At 41.5% G+C, this 17,698-nt stretch overlaps 1 protein-coding gene across 1 annotated transcript in view; it reads left to right on the forward strand.

The window, feature by feature from the left end:
• Positions 1–2,445: 2,445 nt before the first annotated feature.
• The window catches only part of ZDHHC5 (zDHHC palmitoyltransferase 5), a 61,147-nt gene continuing 45,894 nt past the window's right edge, over positions 2,446–17,698 (forward strand). The window contains exon 1 of the mRNA XM_089520625.1: positions 2,446–2,551. The gene's annotated coding sequence lies outside the window, so the exon portion shown is untranslated. The remainder of the gene's footprint in view (positions 2,552–17,698) is intronic.

The raw sequence follows: 17,698 nt of genomic DNA on the forward strand, positions 1-17,698 counted from the left end.
AAGTTTCTGAGTACTTTTCAAAGGCAACTCCATGTACATTACAGTAATCCAAACTGGATGTAACCAAAGCATGCACCACTGACCTCTCCAGGAATGGGTGCACTTGGCACACTAGTTTTAACTATGCAAAAGCGCTCCTGGTCACTGCTGATACCTAGACCTCCAGGCTTAGAGCTAGAGATTAATGGCCTCAAAAGTTGTCATACTTGGGCTACATCATGAGAAGGCATGAGTCATTAGGAAAGGCAATGATGCTAGTAGGAAAGGTGGAGGGAAGCAGAAAGAGAGAAAGATCTCAGGTCAGATGGTTGATGTCAATCAGGGGGGTCACGGGCCTAAACCTACAGGACCTAAGCAGAGCAGTGGAGGACAGGGAGTCTTGGAGATGTGCCATCCACAGTGCTAAGTCAAGCTTGACTCAAGGACTGTTAACAACACACACATGGAATATGGCCACACATATTTGATGTACGAATCAAACACCACCTATTCAGTCTAATATTTTCATCTGCTGCCCCCAGACTGTGGAAAGCCCTGGCAGAAGAGATAACAACAGCTGAAAATGCTGATGGTACGTATTTTAAAAAACTACATTAAAATCGCTCTACCCAAGTGATTTTAAAACATCACTTTTTAATTTGTATATTGTAAAGAATCTAATGGTTTTATAGTACTGTATTTTAACTATTGGTTTTATGTTTCTCTTTTTAATTGTGTTTTGCATTTTAATATGCTGTAGCCAGTATTTAACCTTGAGAAGAAGAGAGAAAGAAATAAAAATTATTATTACTACTATAGCAATAACAAAGTGTGTTGTGACACCGTTTAAAGACTAACACATTTTATTTGGCAAAGAGCATTGGCTCACTTCATCAGATGCATGCGTCCAACTTGGCTGTAGTCCATGAACCCTTGTGCCAAATAGAGTAAATTAGTTTTTAAAGTGCCTCTTCTTTCTCTACATTTTATTACAGCAGGAGCATTCATAAATTACACCTAATCCTGCCAATACAAAACTCTACAGCACAAGCAAGTAACAGAAAAGAGGGCACTCCAGGTTTCTTCAGCTGCTTGATATCCTTGCCATGTGAGAAGCCTCTTTGGGCAGAAGGAGGTGCGACAGCTTCATCTGTACAGCTGGCCCTCCACATTTGCGCCTTTGACTTTTGCAGATTTGATTATTTGCAGTTTTGGTTAATATCTTCTCTTTAGGAATCTCAGGCGCTGCACAGACAGGCCCTATGGGGCGCTGTCGTTATGTACGAGGGGCAGCGATTCCAGATGCGACTCGCCCCTCTCACATGACAAAGGTGTCAAAATGGCAGCGCCCTGTACATACGGGTGCCGCCATTTTGACATGACGGACGCCTAGCGCCCGCATATCCCAGCACCTTTGTGATGCCGCAAGTGCGCCATTGGCTTTTTGCGGGTTCATTTTGCTGTGTGAGGGAGCTGTGCGGTTTGTCCACTGCGTCTCCCTCGTGCAGCAAACCAGGGGGACGGGAGACAGACCTTTTTGGGCGGTCTGTATCCTGCCTCAGTCTAGGTCCTCCAGCGCAACTCTGCCAGAAGTTGGCCATAGAGCTGTGTAGAGTGTTCTCTCTAGGAATCTCTAGGTCCTCCAGTGCGACTTTTGGTTAAAGGTGACCATAGAGTTGCACTGGAGGACCTAGAGATTCCTAGAGAGAACATATTAACAAAATCCGTGAATAATCAAATCCACAGAAGTCAACGCTGCAAATGTGGAGGGATCACCATTTGTATTAATACAACAATGCATTAAAATCTCCGTTTGTATTATCCTCGAAACAAGAATGCGAATTTTGAAGGAAAAAAGCAACCTAATATCTAATAAAACATAACGAAAAACAAAATCTAAACGCTAGACACGTGACCACAGCCAACGCTCTGCCACTTAAGGTTTTTAAAAACAACCGTTTCAACAGAACGTTTCCGCGCTAAACCAATGGCAAGACTCGCTTGTCACGTTAGGCGGAAGGCGACAACTGAGTGGACAACTGGCTTGTCAATCAAAAGCGCCACAAAATGCGAGCCAATAGGAGGGCGAAAGAATAATCCAGACGAGGAGGGGGTGGGGTTAAACCGCGTATGGCGCGTGCTTCTTCGAAAGTATCCTCCTCAAATCATTTTAGGATGAAGCCTCCGCGCATGCGCTCGAACGGCGCCTGTTGCTACATCGCTACCGAGCCCGTCTTCCCTCAGTCAGGATTTGTAGAGGCGGGGCGAGGCTCCTCCCCCTTTTCTTACGCAAACGAATCATTGCGCCACCACTACGCATGAGCACGCGCGACGGGGGTGGGAGGGGCTTAAGGGAGAGAGAAAGGGGAGGGGCGAAAGGACGTATGCGTGAGTGCGTGCGAGCGCGCGCCTCTTGGCCAACCGGCGTTCCCCGTCGCGAGCCCCGGACGGCTTTTGCTAGTGCGCATGCGCGCCCTGCCAGCCAGCCAGGCGAGCTCCTAGGAAGGGAGGAAAGAAGGCAGTCAGTCAGGCAGCGGCTCTAGTTTCGGGGGAAGACGGTGTTGGGCAGCAGGTGAGTCTGCGGCCGGTGAGGTAAAGGCGGCGGCGAGGGTGAGGCTCCCTTCCGGCTCCGGGGCGGGCGGAGGAAGGCTGGGCGGAGGGCCTAACGGCTCCCAGGGATAATAAAGGAAGGAAGGGAGGAGGAGGCGGAGGAGGGTGGCTTCCTTCCTTCCTTCCTTCCTTCCTTCCTTCTGCTGGTGCCCACTTCTCCTGCCTGAAGACGGGGAGGAAGGCGGGGTTTGAATAGGTAGGATAATAATAACGATAGAGGAGTAGCTTCCACTTGGCCCTGCTTTGTGGCCCTTGGAGCCCTTCCCCTCCCTTCGCAGGGCCAGGCTTCCAGTTCCAGTCCCGGCCCACAGACCCTGGCCCTTCTGAAGGGTTGTTCCGTGTGAGAGCTTTTCAGCCCCGTTCCAGGAGAGTGGACGGCACCTTCGGGGAAAGACGAGGCTGCTTTCCAAGACTTAGGGCAGAAGCACACACTGCAGAAGTCGGGGCTGAGTGCTGGGGGATTCTGGGAACTGTGGGTTTGCGAGACATCTGGCCTCCTCTGTCAGAGAGAGCTCTGGTGCCACAATGAACTACAGTTCCCAGGATTCCCTAGCACTGGGCCAGGACACTGAAAGCAGTCTCAGATGGGATTGTTTCTGCAGTGTGCTTTGGACTTTATTTCCCTTCCCTCGCCCCCCCTCCCGCTTAATTTGTTTACTGTATAGTTACCAAGCCTTTCCTTTGCCCTCCCTCCCTCCCTCCCTCCCCAGAGGAGATGATGCCTGTGAGCCAGACGAGTGACTTCCCCCCCCCCCCGACTTCCTCCGAGTAAAGCCAAGAGCACCTCCGCCCCACCCACCTTGGCTCCTGCCTGTTTCATAAACCTCTGGGCCGCCTTGGCAAGGCCATGGCCTAGTTAAGGCCACTCTTTCAGGGAGACCAAAGAGCGCCTGCTAATAGGTCAGCGGTTATAGCTCCGGCCTGGAGGGGGTGTGTGTGTGTGTTTGGCGTGGGGAAGGAGTAACAACTTAGATGAAAGTGTTGAAAATCGGGTTTGGATTCAGGCTTCTTATCTGCAGGGCGCAGAAAGTATTGCTGATATGCCGTATATGCTCCATTACAAACAGACCTCATGGATAAGTCGAGGGCAGGTTTGGGGGCCAAAATGGTGGATTCTGATATGACCCATGGATAAGTCGAGGATAAAACTCAGGGGGATGTAACAAAGCATCTAAAGGATGAAGCAAAGGAAGAAGATACCAAAGAACTCACAGAATCCCAGCAGGCATTACTCTTTGTCCTCACACTGAAGGCTGGATGGAGGAGAGAGCAGAGGCAGATTAAACTCCTGCCTTTCACCATACATACGTACATATCTACGTATATAATATGAGTTAATATACAGTACTTACATTGACTCGTGGATAAATCGGCTCAGGTTTTTTGGGGGGTCAGCTTTTTAATCTAAATGTTTAGACTTATATATGACCATATACTGTACTAATGATGGTACTTCTCTCCAGAGCCCTTTGAAATGGGGGCCTGGAAAAAAAATAGATATTAAATGCCAGATGATGGCAATGTCATCAGCCCTGTTAAAAAGACTGCTTCTTTCACCCCCTCCTCTCTTTCCTCTTTCTTTGCCTTCTGCCTTTTTAAACTGTAAGTCTGTGGGCAGAGACTGCCTTATTCTTACTGATTATATGGTAGAGTGGTTCAGGAGACTTTTTTGGCAGAGAAGTCAGATAGCACTTTAACAAACGTAGCAATTAGATGGTGGCGCTTCAAGTAAATCTCTTGCATATTATATTTTATACTTAATAATAATAATAAAATAATTTTTAAAAATCTATATCCCGCCTCTGTCCAAGACAACCGGGGCAGCTGACAAGTTAAAACTTTACAATTCCAGATCCCAGTATCCCACCAGCACCACCCCCTAAAATAACAATTAAACTATTCACAATTTGAAACATACCTTAAAATAAACAAATCAGTCAAGGGCTAGAGCAGATTCAGAGGGCTAACGGGTTCCAATTTTGTGGTTGGTTATCTATTTGGGAAAGGCCTGCCGGAAGAGATCCGTCTTAACAGCTTTTTAAAAGCTGTGCAGGCTGGTAATGTGACAGATCTCCTCCGGGCAGCCCTTCCATAGTCTGGGAGCGGTAGCCAAAAAGGTCCTCTGGGTGCTTGATCTTTCCACACACTTCTCCCATTTCTCACCATGTTTCTGTGAAGAAAAGGTGGGCCATAAATTACTTAGCTGTGGGTTTTTCAGGGCAGCATACCTTCTGTATTTATCATATATATCTCCCATCCAAGGAAGACTGAATTTAGTGAAAGGTATAATAACATTTTTCCCCAGTTCACTTTTCTACATTCCAGAAAGTCAATAGTTTATTATTATTATTTCTGGTGCACCAACTCACCTTGATAACAGAGGAAGAGCCCTCATCCCTCTGGTAATATTTCCTTGAGCAAGAACATCTGAAGGTAAACCATTTTATTTTATGAACTTGTCAATAAGAACAGTTCAGTGAAACCTTCTCAGTACATAGCAACACTAACTTAGAACAAATATTTTTGATACAGTTTCAACTCTGCCTTTTTTCTGTTTCAAGTAAATGCCTGTTGAATGACTTTCCCCCCCTGTAACTAAGTAATGTACATAATTTTCTTAATGTGCGACTACAGGTGTCTCTCCCTCTCTGTTAATATCTTTTCTCTCTCTCCCCACATCTCTATACAGCAAGGCGAAACCATCTCCTCATGCCCCATCTAGCCTATTTTAAAAAATTTTCTCTATTCTACTATACACTAAATCAGGGGTAGGCAACCTGCGGCCCGCGGGCCGGATGTGGCCCGGTGAGGCCTTGGGACCGGCCCCAGCCCGGTCCTGCCGCCGATTGCCGCTGGGGCCTTTTGGGGGCAATTGTCTATAGAAGCCTCAGAAACATGCATTTATATTAACATTTTTTTAAAAATCAGCAAATTTTTTCGTGTGTCCTCCACTTTTTTAAAAAAGTGTCCACCATTTGAAAATTTTGTCCTACATTTGTCCCGGTTTATTTATTTATTTATTTATTTCAATATATATATATATATATATATATATATTTAATTATTTATTTTTTGGCTTCGGCCCCCCCAGTTGTCTGAGGGACAGCAACCCGGCCCCCGGCTCAAAACGGTTGCCTACCCCTGCACTAAATGTTCCATCATTTACATCTCATTCCTCTGTATTTCTTCTTTCATTCTTTTGTGTCCCCCACCTTATCACTGCTCATTTATGCTGAAATTTGTGCTATCAGGAAATAAGATTTTACTTTCTTAGTGGATGACTGGTGATAGTAGTAGAAAAAAATGGAGCCAACTCTAATATGCAACTCTGAGTTATTCGTGGTTACTCAAGTTTTAGTAGCATCTAGGACTGACTATGTTATATGTGAGACTGCTTTTGAAGACTATTTGGAAAAGGCAATTACTGAAAAATATTGTCAGAATGTTGACTGGGGCCAGTCAGGAGAACATACCTCATCAGTGCTAGAAGCACTCGTTTCATATAAGTTTCCAAACACTATAAAGCATTGGAGTTCAGTCTTTAAAGTTATTAAGGGCATAGAACTGAAGCACCGGAAGTGCTTGATCTCATAACATCTTGTCTATGCACTGCAGTAATCTTCAGAAGCTCTACACTAGATGCCCCAATCATCTGAGAGAAAGCAGATGGAGAGCAGAGAGAACCTTCTTAGTAGGTTTGCAGAATTCCCCCCTCAGAGGCCTTTGCTTTTTAGTGTGGGTTAATAGGTGATATGATAGCCCTACTTAAATATTTAAAGTGGTGTGAAACTTATTTTCTGCTACTCCAGATATTAGGACACAGAGCAATGTACTCAAACTACAGGTAGAGATTTCGCCTAAACATTAGGAGGAACCTCCTGACAGTAGGAGCTGTTTGATAGTGGAACACACTGCCTCAGAGACCAGTGGAGTCTCCTTCTTTGGAGGTTTTTAAACAAAGGTTGGGTAGCTATCAATTAGGGGTGCTTTGATTGTGAGTTCCTGCATGACATGCAGTGGGACTGGATGGCCCGGGGGGGGGGGGGGTCTCTTCCAACTCTATGATTCTATGATTCCTTTTGGAATCAAGCAAAGATACTACTAGTCTTCCAGGGTTTTCAGTATATTCACTTTTAAAGTATTACTTTTGATAATGTCTTTTCTTTTGGTAAACCTACCTAGTAACTCTGTGGAAAAGTGCTGCATGGATTTATATATATATTGTATGCATGGACATCTAGAGGTGGGACCAGCAACAATTAGTATATAAATCATTGCTTTGCTCAAGTAAATATTTCGAATCACTTCCAAATATAAATGAATCTGCTCATGTTTGGCTAACTTGTGAATAAAGGTAAAAATAGTCCCTTGACATGAATGTCTAGTCATAACCAACTGTAAGAGGCAGTGCTGATCTCCATTGCTAAGCTGAAGAGCCAGCATTGTCCAAAGATGAATCCAGTGGTCATGTAGCCAGCAAGACCTCACTGAACATTTATCTTCCTACTGAGATGTGGTACCTATTTTTCTACTTGCATTTGCATGCTGTGAATGCAAAGTGTTAAATATCACCAACTTTAAATATGTCGGGTGTGGGAAAATATACTTTACAGGGATTCCTTTTTCATGGGGGGATCCATTACAGACCCCCTAGCAAAAATGGAATTTTGCCTATATTCAAGCCCCATTCATTCTTTCTCCATTCGTCCCTCGTACATAAGCGAGGGATGCAAGCCCAAACACAGCGAGAATGGAAGGAGGACTGTATTAGCCTCTGCATACATTTCACTTGTTAGGAATACCTGAATCACTAAGAGAGGCAGACACAGATAAGGGTATTTGTTGATAAGATGATTTTTGCAGCAGAAACCCTGTCCTATAGATAAGGAACAGTAGACCTTGGTAATCGTAGTTAATCAAGTGAGGATGTACAATAGAAGAGGATTTTAGAGACCATTGTGATGATGAGAAATACATGGAAACTTTGAAATTTGAAAGCAATAGAACTAAAAGAAACATTTTAAAGAATAACTCTTGTGGATAAGGACTATCACATCTTAATTTGACCTAAGATTTGCCCTTCCCTCTGTTAATGTGGGTGGGAAAAGAAGGAAAGCCTGGAATTTGATGATTTTGTAAGTATACAAACTGCCATCTGTCTTTCCTCCCCATGGTGACTGGAAAAAGCCATTATGGCCAATCCTTGAACTTTTACTAGCTCACATTATCTTTAGGAAGCTTTGTAGTTAGAACTACATTGTGCAAAGTAGTGGACCAAATCCAATTAATTGCAGTGGTATAATAAAATGGTGTCCCTTACCTTAAAAAGGCAAAATCAAGGTTTGCTTTTTGGAATATATAGATATTTCCAAATATTTACAAACTGTGGACGGTTGAATTTGTGAATAAGGAATCTGTGGATATGAAGTGCTGGTTGTAGTTGGCTCTGGAGTGAATACAGTATGGCCTTGGTATTGGCTTGGGTTTGGTTCCAAGACCAGCCATGGATGCCAAAATCTGTGGTCCCATTGTTTATAATAACACAGTTAAATGGTGTTCCTTATATATAAAATGGCAAAGTCAAGATTTGCTTTTTGGATTTTTAAAAAATACTGTATTTTCAAGCTGTGGATGGTTGACTCTGTGAATGCAGAATCCATGGATATGGGTCATTGGCCATGTGGCGAGAATGCTGGAACAACCTTTTAAAAGGGAGATTAGGATTTGTAAAGATTACTTTGAAGCAAGATGGGGAAAAGGAAGAAGGAGCACTTTGATTTGAAGAAATCAAATAAAATCATAAAGAGCCCAGCAGAGAAAATGTGTCTATGAGAGTTGGTTACTTTCTTTGGTGGATCAGAAAGCACTGAATGGAAGGGTTTTGAGATGAAAGTAAATACAAATGGGTGAGAATTTTCTTCACCATAAATAGGAAAGAGAACCTGAGATTTTAACATTTCAAATGTGGGAGAAAGTAAAATTGGCAGAGTTATCCATCTTTGACTTTGATTATTTAGCTGTTGAAATTTGGGTTGCAGCTGCAGTGCAAAGATGCCGCATCTCTTTTTCTGACAGCTTTCCCATCATTAACAACTACATCATAGTCAGGTAGAGTGTGGTACTCTCTGCTTGTTATATCTATACTGAATTTGGCCAGTGTGGATGAGTGAAAATTATATTTGGTTCATATTTTGAAGAAATGTACTCAAATTTCCCCCCCATAAATTGGCCAGCAAGAATTTCATATATAAAAGAAGTTAAATAATCTCACCCATTCAACAGTGAGAAATATGTGTTCATTACTTACATAGGAAAGATAATAGTTTTTGGGAAATGTAAGGATTGAAGAGAAGATTTTCTGACTTGAATACTTCAGCAGAAAGACTACAAAAAGATGATAGCGGTAGGTAGATACATGTGGGTATAGAACAAGGTGTCAGGTTAGAGTAAGAGATTCACCTTGTTCTTGCTGTGTGTACAGATCATTGGAATTCATGTGCTATCTCTGATCATCCATTTCTAGCCTTCCCACATTGAATGGAAGGGTCTGAATATAGTTTCTACATGTCACTGTGAGGTTACTGATCTAATGGAAAGTTCTATTGTGTTCAATAAAGCACACTTAAAAGTCAGCTGCAGACTTTCCTGTGCTATAGTCAGGATTGTTATTCTTCGGGATTTTATATGCTGCTATTGCCTGTTCATCCATAATATCTGAACAAGCCTGCTGCAGATCAATGAAATCAAGGACATCAGAATAATGTATCTAAAGTTAGGGTCAAGTAAGTATCCTGGCTTCAGAAGATATAAGCTGAGTACCGAAGGCTGGTTTAGGTGAAGCTGCAGATTTTATAGAAAGTGCTTACCAGCTCCAAGAGACTCACATCTGGGTCAAAAGGAACTTAACCTGCATACCAGCTAATGTGCTGAGAGAAAGATAGACCGATGATGAAGATATGTGGACAAAGAAATATTTTGCTCCTTTAAAAATATTCTTGAAATAAACTATCATCCAATTGAGATACAATTGGCAGTGGCACCAAATTTTTTGTTATATGTAACACCAGTACAGTATCATTATTTCTTTCAAATTTTCCCTTGAAACAATTACTTAATCTTTGATTTAATAGAGAACTTTCCTTTTGGATTCTTACCAGTTTTTCTTTCAGGTGTGATATGAACGGAAAGCATAATCACATACACATTTGTCAGTTGTGGTGAGCAAACAAAACAAAGTGGTGTGTGTGGCATGAGGTTTGTCAGGCAGTCATTCTAGGTACAAAAAGGGAATATGCTTTGGAACAGTTCAAGATAACCAGCAATGAAGAAGCAACTGTAACCCAACTTGAGCTCTCTAGGTTTAGGATGGGATATATAAATATTTAAATAAATACAGCATTAGCTTACCTAAAGGTATGACCAGAATCTGTTATGCATTGTCAAATTGCCTAAAGATACTGATCAAAATACTATTAAATTTAGAAAGTGTGCCCAAGGAAAGTTGTCCAGGAAAACCAAGAAATGAGAACGTGTTTAGTAGTAAGCCATAAACTGCAGGTCTATATTCCCCTAATAATCCTTATTTAAAACCATTACAGAAGCTCAAATAAAGTTTATGCCTAATGTCATAAATAGTATTGCTGATGGTAAAACATGAAAAAAGCCTTGTTATGAAATGTGATGTAAAAGTCCTGAAAGTAGGTGGGACGTTACAGGAAAACATTTCTTTCCAGTGGCTGCAAGGGGGACTGGGAAATCCCAGCCAGTGTCTTCTGTGCTGAGAATTAATGAATAGACTATGCACTTCAATTATTTTCAGTTTTTATTAAGAAAGTGAGATATTATATAAATGGAAAGTTAATAAATGAAATCATTATTCAGAATGTAGCTAAAACATAACAAAGGTTGGTATTTTACAACTAATTCACAAGTGAGTTGCTTTGTCAGATTTCACTCAAGTCATTTATATTAAATGGTTGATCTTTTATATAAAACTTAATAGAAAATAGTCTTATTAGAAAAAGATACTTAAATTTTTCAGAGGCAGGGAACCACATACCCACTTGTTTAACGTAAGGTCATTAGTAACTGGTTAAAAATATTTCTAAGGTTTATAAACTTTATAGAAATCTTTCAGAAAGCAACTGTATAGAAAGGTAGTGGCTTCAGTCCCAATATCTTTCTGAGCCAAACTAGATAGAAGACATGGCTGCTGAAGGAAGAGGGAAAAGTGATATTTGCTGGTTCGTTCTTCTTCCTATAACCGTCTATAAATCTGCTTCAGAATGTTGAGGAAGAGTGTGAGAAATGGCCAGAAAAGTTCATGGAGAATTAGCAAAATAACTTCCTCCATTTCTCCAGTGGTATCGTCTTCTGGATTTCAGTCCATTCCATAAACAGAAAGCTGCCTTGCATTTGTAGAAAAAAAGTGGTGGAGGCAACCAATAGGATTCAGCATTGCTTCCGGACTGGCTTATATTTAGAATTGATCCATTGTGAAATCAATGGAACTTAAATCAGATGCAGTTTCCTACTGATTTTTGTGTGTCTACTCTTAATGTGGTGTAGTCTGGACTCAAGCCATAACTTGGATCCCCCCCCCCCCAGAAAAAAACTTAGATACATCTCTCCACCAAACATTTTTCACTTAGCTTGAGTTATTGACATTCACCCTATGACTTGATAATTTATGAAACAGGAGAGATATGAAACAAATAGATTCGGGGTAGGACACTATTGACATGTCAGAGATTTTGCAGCCCATACCTCAGCCAAGGAACTGGCTTCACTTCTCTTCTGCCTTCCCCACATGGGGACAGCAAAAGAGCAAAGAAGTGCTCCAATATGGTGCATCTAGGAGCCAGCTGAGTCTTGACTCCTTAACTTAGGTGTGAAACAGACTGGCATAAAAAGACATCTTCTGGGTATCTTGAGGGCAGAGTGTACAGATGATGCATGCCCCCAAGACACTTGGGGGCATGCATCATCTGTATGCCCTGGACTGGCTTCTAGGTGCTCTGGCGGTGTGGCGTTTATATGCCGCTTGCCACCAAAGTGCCTTAAGCCTGGCTTCCAGCTGCAGAAGGGCAAAGGCAGGTTTTTTGCTGGCACAAAAAGGAGAGGTTGTTTGCAGCTTCTTTTCTGGCCAGCAAAAAAGGTGGATTGGGACCGCAGCGTGCGCTTGCCATGGCCCCAATCCTTTGGAAGTGGCAGTCTGTTTCGCCCCTTAGAGATCTCACAGAAGCATCAGTTGAATACATACCTATTCCAGTTGAATAGCACTCCTATTCAAGTGGAATAGGTAAACAAGTGTTGCTATTTATTTAGTAAAATCTTCTAAAGACCAGGAGTGGGACCTGTTTTGCCTCCTTCCTATAAGAGCCTGCCGAGAATTTGAGATCCAAAGAGGAGACCTTTTGTATGTCCCAATATCTCATACGACTAGATTGATATCCACATGTAACAGGGCTTTTGCTGTAGCAGCACCCTGTTCATGGAACTCCTACTAAAGGAAGTTAGGCTGATTTTACCGGTTTTGAATTGCTGATAGGCAGCTGAACAGTTCAGTTCCACATAGCCATACAATTATATTTGAATTGTTTTTATAAGTTTTAAAATTCTTTTAATGTATTGTAAATTTTTATCTTCATACTATCTTAATTGTACATTGTCTTGGGAGCCATTATGGGCTGGGAGGCAATAAATAAATTGTAAAAATAAATTTTATTCAATTGTTCTGGAGCATTAAATTTGCTAAATCCATGTATGACACTGCCTTATTCAGAATCGTGAAATCCAACATAGATGGTAAAGAATTATAAAAGATCTTTATGAGGTAGGTAGGTAACAGCAGGTGGAATTCAATGCAAGTGAATGTAAACTGGACAAAGAGAATATATTCTGGACAAAAATAATATTAACTGCACAGATTCTATCCGTTAATGTAAACTATTCAGGATTACATAGAAAAAGAGTAGCAATGTGACAGGAATTTGACTGAGAACACTAGCAGTATGTCCTCTAATGTTAAAGCTTTTCATTGTCAGAAATTATTAGGGAAATGAAGTAATGATTATCCAGGGATTCGGTCTTAAAAGAGGTAAATGGAAGGAAGTTAATGGAAATTATTCCTCTCCAGTCCTCCGCTGTAACCCCTAAAAAGTGTCTCCTTGAATTTTGGGTCAAGGCACAGATACCTGCAGAGAATGACAAGGGACACGAAACTCTTTCTGGGAAATGTTTTCTGTTCACTTATTTGCTTGAAACACACATACACATATGTATATGATTCTGTGTACTTGGATCTAAAGTGCTATGTATTTGTAGATCCCTCATGTAAGTGGTATGTTTTGCTGTTCTATTAGAAAGAGCACCAGCAAGAATCAGTTATTTGAAGGTTCTTGAAGTACTTTTTCCAAGCTTTTTTTTGGGGGGGGGATGGGGGACATACTGTATATACTCACGTATAAGTCTAGAAATTTTAGTCAAAAAGCTGCCTCCAAAAACCTAAGTCGATTTATCCACAGGTCAATGTAAGTATTGTACTGTACTTTAATTCTTATTTAAAAAGGAACCCTCCCTTGTGAAAAGCAGGAGTGTCATCTGTTCTGAAAGCATTCACACCCCCTTTATATTTTCTCATCCATGAAGCTTTTAGTATGCTGGAATTTTGTATATTTTCTGGTACTGTTTTCCTTTGCTTCATCCTTTACATCTTTTGTTATACACCCCTAAGCGTTGCCCTCGACTTATCCACGAGTCATATCAAAATCCATAAATTTGGCCCCAAAACCTGCCCTCAGCTTACACATGAGGTCGACTTATAGTCGAGCATATACGGTAGATCCCAAACACACTGCAGAAATAATCCAATTTGAGACCGCTTTCACAGCCCTGGCTCAGTGCTAGGGAATCTTGGGCATTGTAATTTATTGTGGCACCAGAGCTCTCTGACAGATGGCTAAATGTCTCACAAAACTACAGTTCCCAGAATTCCAAAGCATGGAGGCCAGGGCAGTTAAAGCGGTCTCAAACTGGATTATTTCTGAAGTGTATTTTGGACCATAATTAAAATCGATATGCGTATCATTGGCTTGGAATGAATTGGTGGATATGTTGATTTTTCATCACACTGATACTCATAGTAGAATTTATAACTAACAGGAGAGCGTATTCCACATAATTTACATTTTTGTCTGGAAATTACTAATGAAAGTTGTAGTGATGATCATTAGATTAGAAGGTTTTTAGAATGAACTAGACAAAGCCATGACAGATAAGCCTGTCAGGAGCAATTTGCCATCAGAAACATAGGCCTGTTACAGACTGCCAAAATAAAGCTGCTTCGGGTCTCTTTGGAGGTATGCTACTTAAATGAGGCATGGGTCCTAAGAGTCCGGAGATCGTGCCAAAGCGTGCCATTCCTAAGCACTGGAGTGCAGCTTTGGTGCAGCTTCCGGATTCTTAGGATGCATGCATCATTTAAACAGCATACCTCCAAAGAGATCTGAAGCAGCTTTATTTTGGCAGTCTGTAACAGGCCATAGTCTCCATATACAACAGTTCCAGACATAGGAATAAAATAGGAAGGCCATTGCTTTAATGCCTTGATTTGAGCTTGCAGAGGCATTATCTGGCTTGCTGCTTTTCAACAGTGCTGTAATCAAGGAAGCCATTTATTGTAGCCATAGTACTGTTGACTGAAATTTCCCCTGAGTAAAATAATACTCAAATTATTTTCAAAAGTGTTTTTTGTTTGTTTGTCCAATAGGGGCATCACAAATGTCATATAAAACAACTATTAAAGTAAAGTATATAGTTCAGCCCCTTCTATTGCTATAAGAAAACAGAATATTATCATTCATTAATATCTTTACCATGTCTTATACTGTATTTAATTTTGCAATCTTTTGAAATTCTTGGTGATCACAGAAAACATTATTGCTTTCCTTTGATCAGGCAAACAAAACCATTTCTGGTAAATGAACCTATGTGACAAAGAAGTTTTTAAAAATTCTAAAAAGCAGCTTCCATTAAAAACTTACTGCAATTCTGTGGAGTCAGAGTACACACACAACAGAGAGATCTAGTAAAATTTTGTGTTAACCCTGCAAGACATCAACATTGTTGCCTAGAACAGAAATGGTTGTAAATTATATGAGAATTATTGGTTTGAGGAGTGGTGGACTATATAATATGACTAAAGAATTTTAAACTAAGCAAAATTTTAAACGGGATATGTATACGAAATGGAAAAGGGGAGGGGAATCACAAAGGAGAAATTCAAACAAATACAGTGGAACCTCGCCATACGCGGGCGCGCCATACGCGGCCTTGAGCATACGCGCTCAAGCCGCGGCGTGCGCGGGGGGCGGAAGGGGCGGCGCGTCCCATTCAATTGAATGGGCGCGCGCACCCGTTGCGCCCACCGCGCCGCCGCACACGAACCCCATTGTTTCCAATGGGGCTCGAGCATAGGCGGAATTCGCCTTACACGGAGGGATCCGGAACGGATCCCCCGCGTAAGGCGAGGACGGACTGTAGCTAGCCCACATAGGAGTAAAATCAGAAAAGCAAAAGCACAGAATGAGCTTAGGTTTGATGGAGAGGTTAAGAACAACAAAAAGGACTTTTTGGGTATGTCAGTAGCAAAATGAAGAAGAAGGATATGGTAGGGCTATTGCGTGGAGAAGATGGCAAAATGCTAACAGAGAAAAGGCAGACTTACTCAACACTTTCTTTGCCTCAGTGTTCTCAGAAAAGGAAAAGGGTACTCAGTCTGAGGAAAATGGAGCAGAAGACACAATAGGAGTAATGCAGCACAGAATAAGTGAAGAAGTACAGAATGCCCGGTTAATATCTAAACGAATGTAAATCTCCAGGACCAGATGAACTACATCCAAGGGTATTAAAAGAATTGGTAAATGTAATCTCAGAGCCATTGGCAATAATTTTTGAGAACTTTTGGAGAACAGGAGTAGTCCCCGAAGACTGGATGGAGGAGGTCAAACATTGTCCCTATCTTCAAAAAGGGGGAAAGGGGGATCCCATCAATTATTGTCCAATTAGTCTGACATCAATACCAGGAAAGATTCTAGAGCAGCTCATTAAACAGAGAGAAAGCAATGCCATTATAACAAAAAGTCAACATGGGTTTTTGAGAAACAAGTCATGCCAAACAAATCTGATTTCCATTTTTGATAAAATTACCAGCTTGGTAAAGGGAGTGCTGTGGATATAGTATCTGGATTTCAGTAAGGCCTTTGACAAGGTCTCCTGTGATATTCTTGCAAACAAGCTTGTAAAATATGGGCTAGACAACGAAACTGTTAGGTGCAGTTATAATTAGCTGACTGGCTGAACCCAAAGGGGGCTCAGCAATGGCTCCTCTTCATGCTGGAGAGAAGTGACCAGTGGGGTCCCACAGGGCTCTGTCCTTGGCCCAGTGCTATTCCACATCTTTACCAATGACTTGGAGGAAAAAATTGGGGGCATATTTATCAAATTTGCAGATGACACCAAATTAGGAGGAGTTGCAAATACCCCAGACAGGATTAAAATTCAAAATCACCTTAATAGATTAGAAAGCTGAGCCAAAACTAACAAAATGAACTTCAACAGAGAGAAATGTAAGATACTGCACTTAGGTAGAAAAAATGAAATTGATAGATATAGGATGGAGGACACCTGGCTTAAGGAGACTACGTGTGAAAGAGATCTAGGAGTAGACCACAAGTTGAACATGAGTCAACTGTGTGATGCAGCAGCTAAAAAGGCCAATGCTATTTTAGGCTGCATCATTTGGATAGTGTCTAGATCAAGGTAATTAATAGTGCCACTCTATTCTGCTTTGGTCAGGCCTCACCTGGAATACTGTGACCAGTTCTGGGCACCACAGTTGAAAAAAGATGTTGACAAATTGAAGTGTGTCCAGAGGAGGGCCACCAAAATGGTGAAGGGCCTCATAAGGGCTCGCCTTATGAAGAAAGACTTAGGGAGCTGGGTACGTTTAGCCTGGAAAAAAGACGGTTAAGAGGTGATATGATAGCTCTGTTTAAGTATTTGAAGAGGTGCCATATTGAGCATGAAGCAAGGTTGTTTTCTGCTGCTTCAGAGACTAGAACAATGGATGAAAATTCCAGGAAAAGAGATTCCACCTCAACATTAGGAGGAATGTCTTGACAGTAAGAGCTGTTCAACAGTGGAACACACTCCTTCCTTGGAGGTCTTTAAACAGAGGCTGGATGGCCATCTGTTGGGGATGCTTTGATTGTGAGTTCCTGCATGGCAGAGGGTTGCACTGGATGGCCCTTGTGGGCTCTTCCAACTCTACAATTCTATGATTAGTACTAAGAAGGTCTGGCAAAAAGAGGTGGGCATCAGATCATGATAACAGGGTCTTAAAGCATGAATTATTTTCATACAAAAAGTGATTAAACCTGTACAGCCAGCCCTTCTTATACACGGGTTTTTTTACACACAGATTCAAGCATCCATGGTTTGAAAATGTTCAAAAAAAGTATAAATTTCGAGTATCAAATCTTGATTTTCCATTTTTTATCAGGGACACCATTTTGCTATGTCATTATATTTAATGGGACTTGAGCATCTACAGATTTTGTTTTCCACGGAGGATCTTGGAACCAAACCTCAGCATATAACAAGGGTCCACTGTGTAAACATCCTCAATCAGTTATTTTTCCTTGCCTACTCCTGACCCCCAACTTTTTATTTTTGTTCTGGGGTTAGATATGAAATGCTGTTCTGTATTTCCTATGGAGCCTATGGTTGCTGAGTCTTAGCTCCAAAACACACTGCAGAAATAATCCAGTTTGAGATTGCTTTCACCACCCTGCTTCAGTGCTAGGGAGTCCTGGGAGTTGTATTTTATTGTGGTACCAGAGCTCTCTTACAGAGAAGGCTAAATGTCTCTCAAAACTACAGTTCCCTGAATTCCCTAGCACTGAGCCCAGACAGTTAAAGTAGTCTCAAACTGGATTATTTCTGCAGTGTGTTTTGGACCTTTGTGTTCTAGAATATATATTTTGGGTAGCCTGTTCCTATCCATTTTTGGGTCATTTACAATAATATAAAAAGGATATGCAATTTA

This window comes from Sceloporus occidentalis, unplaced genomic scaffold (assembly GCF_023333645.1).
Source record: "Sceloporus occidentalis isolate IW3139 unplaced genomic scaffold, rSceOcc1.0.p SCAF_4, whole genome shotgun sequence".
NCBI lineage: Eukaryota > Metazoa > Chordata > Lepidosauria > Squamata > Phrynosomatidae > Sceloporus > Sceloporus occidentalis.